Raw genomic sequence first — 14,306 nt, 5'->3', positions numbered from 1 at the left:
GCCAATTGTGAAGAAAGTGAGGGCATCACCTTTGTAAGTCCACTGGAGTCAATAGCTACCCCCGACAAGGAGGAAATTAAGGACGAACCCACTATGGTGTGTGATCAAGAAGAAGACCGGAAGATAGGTTCACTCTATGCCCACTCGGTGACTGAGCCGACATCTGCCATATTTATCACTCAGGGGCAGGAAGTTGTCTATGTGAACCCAGAAGTGCTTACCCTCTTACCTAACTTTTTGGGAACTGATGATGAGTGCCCAATTGAATTCCTTCATGAGTTTGACAAAATTTGCAAAGTGCAGAAAAGACCAGAGGGGTCAAGTGAGGAGGATCTTAAGCTGAGAGTCATATCCATCTCTCTGAAGAGCGAAACAGATGCCTGGTTTAGCGGATTGGAACCCAACAACATCAAGACGTGGTCGGATTTCAAAATGGAGTTCCTAAACCAATTTATTCCATCATAAAAAAATAAATGCACTCTGAAAGGAAATCAGAGAGGCTAACCAAGAGTATGGTGAGAGCTTGAGCAAATATTGGCACAAATACAGAGGTCTTCTGGATGCATGCCCAAATCATAATTTGATGGAAGTGGAGATCTACTCGAAATTCTACGATGGAATGGATGCAAAGAGCAAAGATTTGGTGAACTCATCAAGCGGGGGAAGTTTCTACAAACTAAGGCAGGGTGAGGCCAAGGTTGTCCTGGAAAAGCTTCTAAATGCAAAAAGAGAGTACAATGATACATCAGTGGCCCCGTTGCAAGAAAAATTGAAGAGTACTCCCACAGAAGGCAAGGACAATCTGCTGAAGAGCCGGATTGACAAGCTAGAGGAAACCCTCCAAACCGTGATTGAGTCAAGACAACATCCAGCCGTTCCCATCCAAACCCCCTTCCAGATTGATCAAGTTAACCACTGCCAGAACACAGGGGAGGTTTGGAATTCGAATAAGAGTTGGGACCCTAGAAGTCAAGCAGAGGTGTGCCAATAGGAACACCCACACTGTGGAGAATGGAGCTGGGCAGAGGAGTACCCACCTTTCCCATACCATACAAAGCCCTATCCAACCTCCACCCAAATACCCTCTTGGCAAATGGGATATCCAGACTACCAACCTTACCCTCAATTTCAAGGCCATGAGTTCAACCCACCAATATACCAACCTGACTACTCCAGTCATTTACCCTTCATTCCCAAGTCATCCTTATCAGACCTACCCTTCCGAGGAAGGGGATCACTTCCCTACATGGTTGGATGAAGGTTGGCAGACTCAAGATACAACCAAGACCAAACTTGTCCTAATCAACACCAATATCAACCTCAACCTCAACAGAATTTTGGACTACCATCGGATGAAAATCATTATGTAAATTCTACAGAAGGAGAGAGTGAAGGATTGGTTGTATCCCATCAGAACATGGGGAGTTGCACGAGGTCAAATGATGAATTGGTGATGTAAATGCTGCAAACTTATGATGAACAACAATACAACATGGGTGAAATGATCAGACAAGTCACTCTACTGACCGAGATGATGAAGGAGATACAAGAGAATAGAGCAAGGCCTGAGGTGAATGAGAACAAGGAAAATGAAGGTGTAAAAGAAGCTGAGGAAGAAAAACCACTCGAAGCTGAGCAAAAGTCAGAGGCACCACATGAAGCGATAAAAGCTGTTGAGGTAGAATCAGATGGGAAAGAGACATCAGCCGAAGAAGAGTCAATTACCACACCTCCTGATGATGGGGTACTAAAGGAAATTCTAGAGGAGGCACACAATGAACCTCCAGAGAAAGGAGAAGACGTCATCGAGCGTGATGTGGAACTCGACAATACACTATTCTGTCTCCAGCCAGAGAAAGTGCATGTGCCCAACGAGAAGGTGGACGAATTCACCATTGCGGTGAAAGGAGAAGATGCACCAGTGGAGAGACCACCTCCAGTGATTGACAAGTCTGAAGGGTGTTGTTATGAAAAAAGGGAACCGGAACTGAAGGAGGAAAGATCGAAAAGAAAGGCTGCAAGATCTATCTACTGGGTGCAGCTACAACCATGGCCGGAACCGTTTAAGGTAGAAAAACCTCCTTACCCTGGATTGCGTCCCAAAGAGAATAAGAAAGTTCAAGGGACATACAAGAATCACAAGAAAAAGCGGGGTACCATGATGGTGATGTACCTCCAGAAAAATCAGTGGATAGAAATGAGAAAAGTTGACTCAGGATCTCCAATTGATAACCATGCCCACCAAGAGTTGGTGATATCTGAACTGATCAAGTTGGGAAGGAACTCAAAACCACTTGATCAAGTTAATTATAAAGGTGGCAATGGGAACCAGAGGATGGATACCTATGAGGAGGAAAGGAAGCTGCCGAACCATGTATGCAGAGGTGTAGAGATGATCAACTGGGCAGAAAGTACTACTTCTCAAGTTTTGGTGGAAATTGAAACGGGTCAGATTCAGAAGAAAAAATGCAAGCTTGCAACTCAAGCGTTCCACCACATCCTGGGAGCTACAAAGTTTCAGGGAGTATCTTGCCATACACTTTTCTTTGTCTATCCATGAAAAAAGAAAAATGCCAAATAAATTGGCAGTATGTATAGTAGGAGAAGTTCCACTCTGCATATTAAACCTGATCAAGTGGATAAATTGTTGTTGGGCAATTCTCGAAAATTTACTTACTTGGCTCAACGCACGTGTGAGAGCAAGGTACTTGATCAAGTGAATTCCGAGAATTTGCATACAACCTTAAATAAAGTTTTTATTAGTTTCTTGTTTTATATGAGGTCCGAAAATAACAAAAATATTTTCAAATTCTTTGGACGTGTCTGGAGGGGGTTATTTCAACTCAATTCTCTTTTAAATCTGGAACACCCTCTGCCATTATTCCAGAGAATATTTTATCTTGTTTTTAGTTCTTAATTTTCAAAATAAGGGTTTGACTGAATAGGTAAGAAAGAGGGAACTACTGAAAAGTTTTGTTTTTAACTGGAAGAGGTAAAAAGAGGGGGAAATGTGGATAATCTCAAAATTCAAATCTGGAGCGGGAGTTGAACGGTCGCTGACATCATGGAGACCGTTCCTTTCTTCCCACCCTACCTCTATTTATCAAACGTCGTTCTTTCTCTAACCTTTTCAAATTCAACAAACCCTTAGCTTTCTCCAACCTCCAAAATTCCTAACTTCTTATCTCTTAGTTTCAGGCGCAGGTGTACCACACCACCACCCATGGAAAATTCCTCCACCAACCATTCTCAGAAACACTCAACAGGACGACGAGCGTGGTTGATTCCTGCAACTCCAGTTCCGGAAATCATGACGCCACCACCCACCCAAACAATGGTGTCCTCCCCAAATTCCGGTGCGTCTCAGCCAACAGAGATGTCCATGAGCAGTACGTACCTCAGAATTCTTAGAGACGTAGTGGGAAAGTTCGTTCCGAGCGACAAGATGAGTGAGGTTTTCTCCAATTTGGCCGAGAAATTCAAGGAAGAAGAAATTCAAGTTCCTCCTGCTCCCATCGGAACCCCAATCAGAGAACCGGTTTCGACAGAACCAGTGGCGCAACCTCCCAGCACATCGACTTCCCTTCAAATCCAAACCCCCCTGTCGAAAACAACCAGACCCGCCAGGTGAGGAATGAAACAGTTGAAATCATGGTGAGACAGATGGAATAAAGAAAGGAGAGGTTCGGGAGCCAGTTGGGGAAAAATCGGCAGGAAGGGCATTGGAAGTGGTGAATGTGGAAGAAAGGGAGTCGGATGATGACAGAGAGACCCTGAGTGGGAGGGCGAGAAGAAAGAGTTTCCGTATACAACGGGGGCTGGACAGAGAGGAACTAAGGAGCATCCGAGAAGAGGCTGCAGTTTTGGCGGCCGTAAAAAGAGAAGTAGCAGAGAGGAAGAGAAAGGGGAAGCAGGTGGCAACCCCAAGTCAAAGTAGGAAATCAAAACCAGCATCACTTGGGGTAGTGATCCGGGAACTTGCTACTAACCCTATCCAAACAACCCACTATCAAGAAGAAGATCAGCATATTGGAGCATTTAGAAGGCCGAAAATCGATCTGGATCAAAAGCTGCTGGCGGCCATGATTCACTTTGAAGACCCGAAGTTGAGGAAGAATTGCGCGGAGAGAGTATCAGAGTCAAGACCAGCACAATCAGGATGAAAAATTCACTATCCGTCTCTGCAAATGATCGGCGTCAAGAAACTGTTTGTTGACTATATCCGAGGAATAGGCTTTGGCTGGTTACTGCAACACGCGCCCTGTGGGGTGCCGGTGAATCTTGCAAAGGAATTTTTCACATCCTTTCATTTTGAATCGACTACTGACTTGGACAAGGAGTCCATTTACTTCAGATTTTTCAACCAAGAAATGGTTATGAATCTCAGGGAATGGTCGTTGAGGTTGGGACTGCTGAGCACTGAAGCGGACAAGAGAAGAGTTTGGCCCCTGAGGGAAATCGGCCAAGCCAGATATATTAAGGGGTTCAACGCTGAGGCAGCGTGGAAGTTGATAAGAGCTGAGTGTGCAGGTCCGTTCAAGACAAGTGAGTCAATAACGGGAGAGATTGCAGACCCTGTTCTAAGGATGGCGCATTTCTTTCTAGCCAATAACCTCCTTGCCCATATTAACACCACAGTCACCACAATTGAATTATATTTTATGTGGTGTATGATCAAGAAGGTTAAGGTACACCTGGGCTACTGGCTGGCTCACTCGTGCCACAAAATAGCTCATCATCCCGTTCGCCTCTATATGATTGCCATCTGTTGGGAGCATATCTGATAAGGAATGTGATGCCAAGGATGATAATCCCAAGATCCTCCATCGTGATGTGCAGGGACCCGGAGTGGTTTGATACATCATATCTTATCAACATTGGTATTATTAAAAGAAAGGAGGCGGGCCTAGTGTTTTGTGAAGGTGAACAATCGGAGGAAGAAAGTGAGGAGGTGTCAAGCAAAGAGGGTAATGAGCCCGAAGAGACTACAGAAGTGAAGAATCCTCCAGAGAGACCATCGTCTCCCAAAGCAGAGCCAGTGGTACTTGAGGAGAGAGCACGCTCAACCAAGGAGAAATCAGAGGGAACTGAGGAGAAATGGTAGCGTATTATCGAGTTCATGATGCAAGAGTTTAGCAAGGCCAATGAAAGGAAACAAGAGTTTCTCGAGCTCCAGAACGAAAACATGACTCAAGCACTCTCTCTGATTGAGAGGATGACAAATCTGGTGAAGCAGAATAATAAGTTGACCCTCCAACTCTTATCCGCGGCCTCTACCTCAAAAGGAAGCCAACCCCGGGAGACCACTCCAGACATGACCTCTACCAGGACACTGAGAAAAAAGAAGACAACCCCCACCACCACCAGCCAACCACCCTCCGTTATACCTACTTCATCTGCGACCAAGAGGACCAGACTGACCAGACAATCTGGCTCCCGAGGGAGGCAGAAAAAGGACTAAGCTAGCAGAGCCAAGTAAACTTTAGTTTTTTGTTCTAATTTTGATTCTTTTCAGCTTGAGCATGATCCTTCTGCATGTATATATATGTTGACTATGCTTCTCCCGAATTTTTATTTTGTTACTGTCATTTATATGTGTACTTCTCCCACTTAGCCCAGTGCCTGGTTTAAGTGTGAGAAGTTTATTTTTTTTTCTTCCTTGTCAAAATGTGTGAGTATGCTTTTATGTCTCTCTCACACTTATCCCACTTCTTGGTCTAAGTGTGAGAAGTTCTCTGTTCATTTTGTTTTTGTTGCCATGCTTTCTATTTAATGTGCTTTATCTTCTCCCACTTAGCCCACTGCTTGGTCTAAGTCTGAGAAGTTTGTTTCTCTGTTCTTTGACACCAACCACCCTATTTTCCACTTCATCAAGTCACTTGAGGACAAGTTGTAATGAAGTGGGAGGGGGAAACAGTTGGTGTAGTTAGTTTTAAAGTTGTGCTTTGTTTAGCTAGGAGTCTTTTGTTAGTGTTTTGCTTTATGTGTTTTCAAATAAGAACTGGTTTAAGAAAATAAATGCAAGATTCTCTTAGTAAGAGTGATTGAAGAGAGGATACATGTTGATTTGTGAGTTTCCCTCCTTTAATAAACTAAAATCTGTTTGGAAGATGTAAGGACGATGGAAGTAGCTTTAATCTAACCCTCTGTGAAACCCTCTAAAATATGAGTTATAGGCCAAGAGTAGAACACTTTCTACCAAACGAAAAAAAATCAGAGAGGCTGCCATTGATGCTTAGAGGGAAATGCCATAGGCTAGTGAGGACTAAAGGCAATAGGAATAACCAGTTGAACCAAATTCTTTCGTACCAGATGAACCTGTCTCATTGTAAAGGCAGCCCCTAGTTACACCTTTTGAGCTTCAACTATGATCATCCCTTATCTTTCATGCCATGTGAACAAGGGGATAGGCTAGGGTAACTCACCATTTGGGATAGGAAATAGATTGTGAAACAGGGGAGTATAAAACTGAAAAGAGAAAAAAAGGGCAGGAAACATTGTTGTCACACCTCACCCCCTTTGGCTTATATATACTTATAATAATCAAATACAAATTTAAGTAAAGAAATTATATATTAATTACATCAACATCCAAATACCATATTTACAAAAATCCACCATTTATTAGCTTATTTACAAATATTCTAAATCAACACACATAACCATAAACATTGAATATCATCAACAGTTTCATATCCATATGCATATGCCTCTATGTTCAATTTATTATTCTGTGACAAATCAAGGGTATCTGCCCGGGATTTCCATTGTATACGACCCGTAGATCCCATTGCCTTTGTACATATATATATATATGACCCGAAGGTCCATTGCCATTGTATATATGACCCGTAGGTCCATTGCCATTGTATATATGACCCGTAGGTCCATTGCCATTGTATATATGACCCGTAGGTCCATTGCCATTGTATATGACCCGTAGGTCCATTGTCATTGTATACATATATATGACCCGAAGTGATGGGGTTGGCAACGGAAGCATGAATAAATCAGAGAACTAGACCTATTTAGCAGATTATTTAGACAAAATTTATTCGCGCAATTATCACATGTATCATGCTCATAACTTGAATTAAAACATGCTTTTGAGTAATTGAAACCTATAACATGCTTTTCTACGGAGTAGAAGTTGTACCTTCTTGATTCTCCAAAGAATCGCGGATGGCTTGCTAATTCTCCACGTGTCGATCTTCAATACTCGACCACGGATCTTCTAACTGGTTCCCGAACCGTATTCTAATATTAGTGTCTCATCAGAACACTAGGACTCAAATAAAGAAGACAGAAATTCTCATGGAGGAGAGCTGAAAAAATCATCTAGTCTTTAATACAGGGGGGGACGAAAATTTCAATAATTATTATACGTGTCTGTCTCTCCTATATTCTCTTATTTATGTTTAGTTCATATTGGGCCCAGATAGGGATCTATGGAAGATTTTGGATATGGCCTCCCCTGATTAGCTTACGACTAATTAAATTGAACCCATAATTTAATACAAGCTTATATTGGAATATTATTTGTAGCCACTACAGAAATAATATTGCACTACCCATCCAAATCCAAAATTACGAGTAATCCGGGTTTCCATTTTAAATAAAATGTTTATTTCCCGCATTTAAGATAGAAATGTCCATTAATTAATTATTGTCTGCTATGGACGAAAATTAATTAATTTCTTATTAATTCCAAGAGTGGACTTAACACGAAACCCGGATAATAAAACATAGTTTCACGCTCCTCTTGAGGACATTATCAAACGAGACTCCCCTCGCGTGCGTTTCTACATAATAGCAATCCTAGCACCGCTAGATACTAATCACCACCACCCAATATATCAGGCTTATTGGGTTACGAAAAACCCGTACCATTTGATAAGTCAAAGTAGTGCATAATCAATATTGTATGCTCAATGCTAACGTTTATAGATTAAGAAATACTTATTTATCAAGACCTCGTCTTTCCTTAGATAGGATAAAGACACGTCTTGCTGTTAGATCCGTTCAGTGCTATACCACACCAATGTCATCTTATTTCACTAAGACTTAGAAACAATCGGACTGACATTGCAACCATTCTCGATAGGTAGTCAAAGCCTATCTAGGTTATGAAATTGATCACATAATATCTTGATCTATTTAGCAGATTATTTAGACAAAATCTATACGCATAATTCTCACATGTATCATGCTCATAACTTGAATTTAATCATGCTTTAGCGTAATTGAAACCTAAAACATGCTTACTACGGAATTAATCAATTTACCTAGTTGATTCTCCAAAGAAATGAAGTTGGCTAGCGTCTTCACCACGTGAAGATCTTGAGTACTAAACCACTGATCTTCTGACTGGTTCCTGGACTGTAAACTGATATCAGTATGGGCTGGTCTCACTGGAATACTAGGACATGAATAAAGAAGACGGAAACTGCTCACGGAGGGAGCTGAAAATCTTCCCACTTAGAGAAAGAGAGGGGGACAAAAATTTTGATGGTAATCAAGTCTATTTTCTGTCTCTTTTATTCTCCTATTTATATTAAGTCACATATTAGGCCCAGTCAGGGGTCTATGGAAGAATTTGGATATGGTCCCCCCAATTAGCTTCTTACTAATTAAATTGAACCCACAATTTAATATAAGCTTATATTGGAATATTACGAGCAGCCACTACAGAAGTAATATTGCACTGTCTATCCAAATCTGAAATTAAAAGTATTCTGGATTTCAATTTATTTGTCGTTCATTTCCCGTGCTTAAGATAGAAACGTCCATTAATTAATTAATGTCTGCTATGAACTTAATTAATTAACATATTATTAACTCTAAGAGTGGACTTAACAAGAAACGCTTATTTATTATTCATAGAGTAATCAAACTCCAACTAGCTAGGTTCCGAATAATAAAACCTTGTTTTGAGCTCCTCTTGTGGACGTTATCAAACGAGACTCACCTCGCGCATGATTCAATATAATAGCAATCCTAGCACCGCTAGATATTAATCACCACTACCAAATATACCAGGATTCTTGGGTTGCGAAAAACCTGCACCATTTGGTAAGTCAAATTAGTGCATAATCAATACCGTATGCTCAATGCTAACGTACATTGATTAAGAAATTAATTATCAAGACATCGTCTTTCAGTAGATAGCATAAATACTCGTCTTGCTGTTAGATTCAATTCAGTGCTATACCACACCAATATCATCTCATTTCAGTAAGGCTTAGAAATATGCGAACTGACATTGCAACCTTTCACGATAGGTAGTCTAGGCCTACTAAAATAAAGACTTAGACTTTGTTACGTTGCTTATACATTTAAATATGCAATAAGCATTCATTAAATGTAAAACATAACAACATTATGACAAAAATAATCTGTTGCATCCATTGGAAAATAAAATATAGAGTTTTACAGTATTCAATCACTCGAAAGGTGATTTCTAGTATACAAACTCTAACACCAATGTCATCTTATTTCACTAAGGCTTAGAAACAATCGAACTGACATTGCAACCTTTCTCGATAGATAGTCAAAGCCTATCTAGGTTGTGAAATTTTTCTTTTTTTTGTTCAGAACTGACCGTGTTACCTTAAAGTGGACGACGCCCACAACCGGTTTACTAAAACAAAGACTTAGTGTTACGACCGCCCATACTGGGGGTACTACAAACGAGGCGATCGTGACCAAGGGACAACAATAACGACAACATACAAGGATAACAGTTTATGAAAGCTTAAATAGCTTAAAGGAATAATATTTTTGGTTCATTAAAAGCTTAGACAACAAATTTTTAGTTTAAAGAACTTAATGTTATAAATTTATTATTAATTAGCAACGACTTAAGACAAAAAGGTTTTTCAAAATAAGCAGCGGAGAAAATAAAAAAAACTATTAACTTTCAAAAGAAAACATTTGGTTTAGTTCACGAGAAACCATTTTAGAGAATCAAGGTAAACATCAGATTAAAGCCTAACACAATTAAACATGCTCAAACACAGTACGAAATGGAATAAAATCTTGAGGCATGGTTTAAAAAAATATATAGCATTAATAAAACAATGACTATTCCATAAATAAGGGAATAAAATAAATTATATCTCCAAGTAGGAAAATAATGAGGGGGCCGAAAATTTGAAGAGGAATGCATAAGGAAATTATTTAAATCCTCAATTAAATAGAATATGATTTAAATTTGGTAATTACTTTATAGGAAAAGACTCCCATAAAATAGGTAACAATTTAATAAATTCCCACAAGGCAAAATAATGAGCATGTAGGCGTGTGGGGGATGGAAACACAATAGAAGGAAGATATTCACATCCCCAATTAATTAGACATAGGTATTAAATTGGGTATTTATTTGAATAAAGAGGGTTCCACAAAATAGAAAACAATTATATTCTCCTCTACAATAAGGAGAGGCGAAAATTTGGCTTAAATAGCCACAAGGAAATAATTCAACTCTTAATTTAATTAGGGTGAGGAAATAAAATGTGGCAAGATTTAATTGGAATTAAAATAAATAAAGGGAATCAACAAGGTACCAATTAAATCAAAGAAATTAATTCATTCTCCTAATTAAAATAGAGAATATTCGAAACTCACAAAATAATAGGCTAGAGTTCGAATTTCATGTAGCACAATTTAGAGATAGTTTGATTTGGATTTAATTTGGATGAATATCCCAAAGTAATTAATTAAATCCAAGAAGAAACTATAAATTCCAATAATTGAAGGGGCCCTAAAATTCTCAATTATTTTGGCTAGGACAAGAATGCATGACCTCACTTAATTAAATTGATCCCCCACATAAAAATATAAATAGCAATTCATTCCAAATCACTCATAACCATATATTCCACATAGTCTAACTCACTCACATAGCAACAATTTAATTTCATAAATGAAATTTCCAATAAACATATTAAATAAAAGTCATAAAATTTTGGGATGTTACATCCTTCCCCTCTTAACAGAAATTTCGTCCCGAAATTTGATCATCTCACATAAACAACTCGGGGTACTTTTCTTTCATTCTATCTTCTAACTCCCACGTGGCTTCCTCGGGACCATGGTGTTTCCACAACACTTTCACGGATGCTATCGACTTGTTTCGCAACTCTTGCACCTTCCGATCTAGGATTGCCTCGGGCCTTTCCTCGTAGCTCATGTCGGGGGTTAGGATCACTTCCTCTTGATGAATCACATGCTTGGGGTCGAACACGTACTTGCGCAACTGCGACACATGGAACACGTTGTGCACATTCCCGAAACTGGGAGGTAACGCCAAACGATACGCTACATGACCTACTTAATCGATAATTTCGTACGGTCCTACAAAGCGCGGTTTCAACTTGCCCTTCACTCCAAACCTCACAACTCCTTTCGTCGGGGATACTTTCAAGAAAACTTTGTCACCAACATCGAATTTGATTTCCGTTCGACGCACGTCAGCATACGACTTCTGCCTATCTTGAGCTTCCTTGATCCTTGCGCGGATTTGATGCATAATTTTGGTCATTTCCTTTATAGCGTCGGGTCCTAACATCTTCCTCTCGCCAACTTCATCCCAATAAAGTGGGGATTGACACTTCCTGCCATACAAGGCTTCATACGGAGCCATATCGATCGTCGCTTGGTAGCTATTGTTGTAGGCGAACTCAACCAACGGTAGAACAGTTTCCCAACTTTCCCCTCAATCTAAGACAACGGCTCGCAGCATATCCTCAAGCTTTTGAATCGTCCTCTCTGAGTGTCCATCCGATTGCGGGTGATAAGCAGTGCTGAAGTTCAGTTGTGTGCCCAATTCCCGTTGCAAACTCATCCAAAACTTTGATGTGAACTTCGTATCACGGTCGGACACAATGGTCTTTGGCACCCCATGCAAACGCACAATCTCATTCACGTAGAGCTTTGCTAACTTATCCGCTCCATAAGTAATTCGAATTGGTAAAAAGTGCGCGCTTGTAGTTAGTCGATCGATGATCACCCAAAATCGCAGTGTTGCCCTTCTGTGACTTTGGCAAACCCGTCACGAAATCCATAGTTAGATGCTCCCACTTCCATTCGGGAATTTCAAGTGGTTGCAATTTCCCATATGGCCGTTGGTGTAAGGCCTTCACTTGTTGGCATGCTAGACATCGCTCTACATACGACGCCACGTCTCTTTTCATTCCATTCCACCAAAAACGTTGCTTCAAATCTCGATACATCTTCGTGCTTCCGGGGTGAGCAGTGTAAGGCGTGTTCTGCGCTTCACTTAAAATCTCATCTTTTAGCGCCTCATCGCTCGGCACACACAATCGTCCATCGTACGTCAAAGCATTATCCGCCTCCTCACGGTAATGATCGAGCTTCTCGGCTCTCACCTTCACACGTAATTCTTCCTACTTCTCATCACGTCGTTGGGCTTCTATGAGCTTGGTTCTCAAATCTGGCTCAATCACTAGCGTCGCTATTATTCCTCCTACTGTCTCGGGTGCTTTCACCAATTGCATTCTGTCTAAATCACGAATCAACGCTTCCTCTTGCGTTAGGAAAGAAGCCAATTGAGGTTGGTTCTTCCTACTCAAAGCATCGGCTACTACGTTCGCCTTGCCCGGATGTTAGTGAATACCACAGTCATAATCTTTCACGATCTCTAACCAACGTCGCTGTCGCATGTTTAGCTCCTTCTGCTCGAAGAAATACTTGAGACTCTTGTGATCCGTGTATATCTCGCATCTCACTCCATAGAGATGGTGTCTCCAAATTTTCAGTGCGTGCACTACTGCTGTTAGTTCCAAATCATGGGTCGGAAAATTCAGCTCATTCGGTCTCAACTGTCGGGAAACATATGCTATCACTTTCCCATCTTGCATCAACACGCAGCCAAGTCATACTTTAGATGCATCAGTATAGACGGCGAAGTCTTTGTCGGTTGCCGGCACGACTAGAATCGGTGCTGTCGTCAACTTCTCCTTCAACAGTTGGAAATTCGCCTCGCACTCCGACGTCCAAACCACTTTGATTCCCTTCTTTAGCAATTGTGTCATGGGTCTCACGATTTTAGAGAATCCTTCAATGAAACGTCGATAGTATCCCGCCAATCCCAAGAAACTGCAGATTTCACTCGGCGTTTTCGGAGATTTCCAATTTTGCACAGCCTCGACCTTTGCTGGGTCTACTTGAATCCCATTTGCCGTCACAATATAACCAAGAAAGTTCACTCGAGTCAACCAAAACTCATACTTACTAAACTTGGCATAAAGCTTCTCCTTTCGCAACGTTTCCAACACTGTTTGTAGATGCCATCCATGTTCCTCCTCGTTCTTCGAGTATACTAAAACATCATTGATGAAGACTAACACGAACTTTTCGAGATACTCGTGGAAAACTCAGTTCATCAAGTCCATGAGGACGGCCGGGGCGTTGGTCAGCCCAAATGGCATCACGACGAATTCATAATGGCCATAACGAGAGCGAAAAGCAGTCTTAGGCACATGTAACACCCCAACTTTTTCTACCGTTTTACTGTGTTCTTGAAAGGACCGTCGTTTTTGCACTTGAAATTTTTTTCGACCTTATTTCTTTTATCGAATGAAGAATTTTACTTTTTAAACCATTATTCTTTCCTAACCCAATTCCCTTTTTACTTAAAAGAGGAACTTCATTTCAAGCCCAAATCATCTTTTTATTTTTCTTCATGAGCCCACTTTCAATCTGCATCCCAATCACTATTGAACGCCACTTTTCACTCCACAATTTCTGTTTCACAAAATCAGGCTCGACAAGCTGAAAAATAGGAACAAATCGGTTTCTACGTACATATCGCACCATGATCCCATGTTTCTATATCATACAATCTTTCTCCACTTTTTCATTCAGTTCCAAATCGATGGAAGCATTGACAGAGAGTGCAGAGAGAAAAGAAATTGAAAGAGAGAGAGTTGGAGATTTCTGATCGTCTGAATTAAGAGACGAATCGAGGGAGAGACGGAAGACAAATGCAGTGCGGCGACGGCTCCGTGTGGGCATCGGCGATCATGGCGATTAAAGCAGCCTCGACAGATCAGCGGCGGCTTCAGCTTTGCATCACGACCGAGCAGCAGCGGCGACGCGACCTCGGCTCTGGGCTGGATCGCGCACAGCAACGGTGGGAGGAAAAGAGCAACGGTGACCGGCGGAAGTACAGCGGCAGAACAGGATCCACTCCGAGCTGAACTAATGTGGAGGAGCGACGGAGGTGGATGAGAGACCGAGAGGACAAGGGAGTCATCAGCCTTGGTAGAGCTGAGCGACGTCGA

The sequence above is a fragment of the Salvia splendens genome, chromosome 19, assembly GCF_004379255.2.
Source record: "Salvia splendens isolate huo1 chromosome 19, SspV2, whole genome shotgun sequence".
In the NCBI taxonomy this organism is placed as follows: domain Eukaryota; kingdom Viridiplantae; phylum Streptophyta; class Magnoliopsida; order Lamiales; family Lamiaceae; genus Salvia; species Salvia splendens.
Note: the sequence above shows the minus strand (reverse complement) of the source record.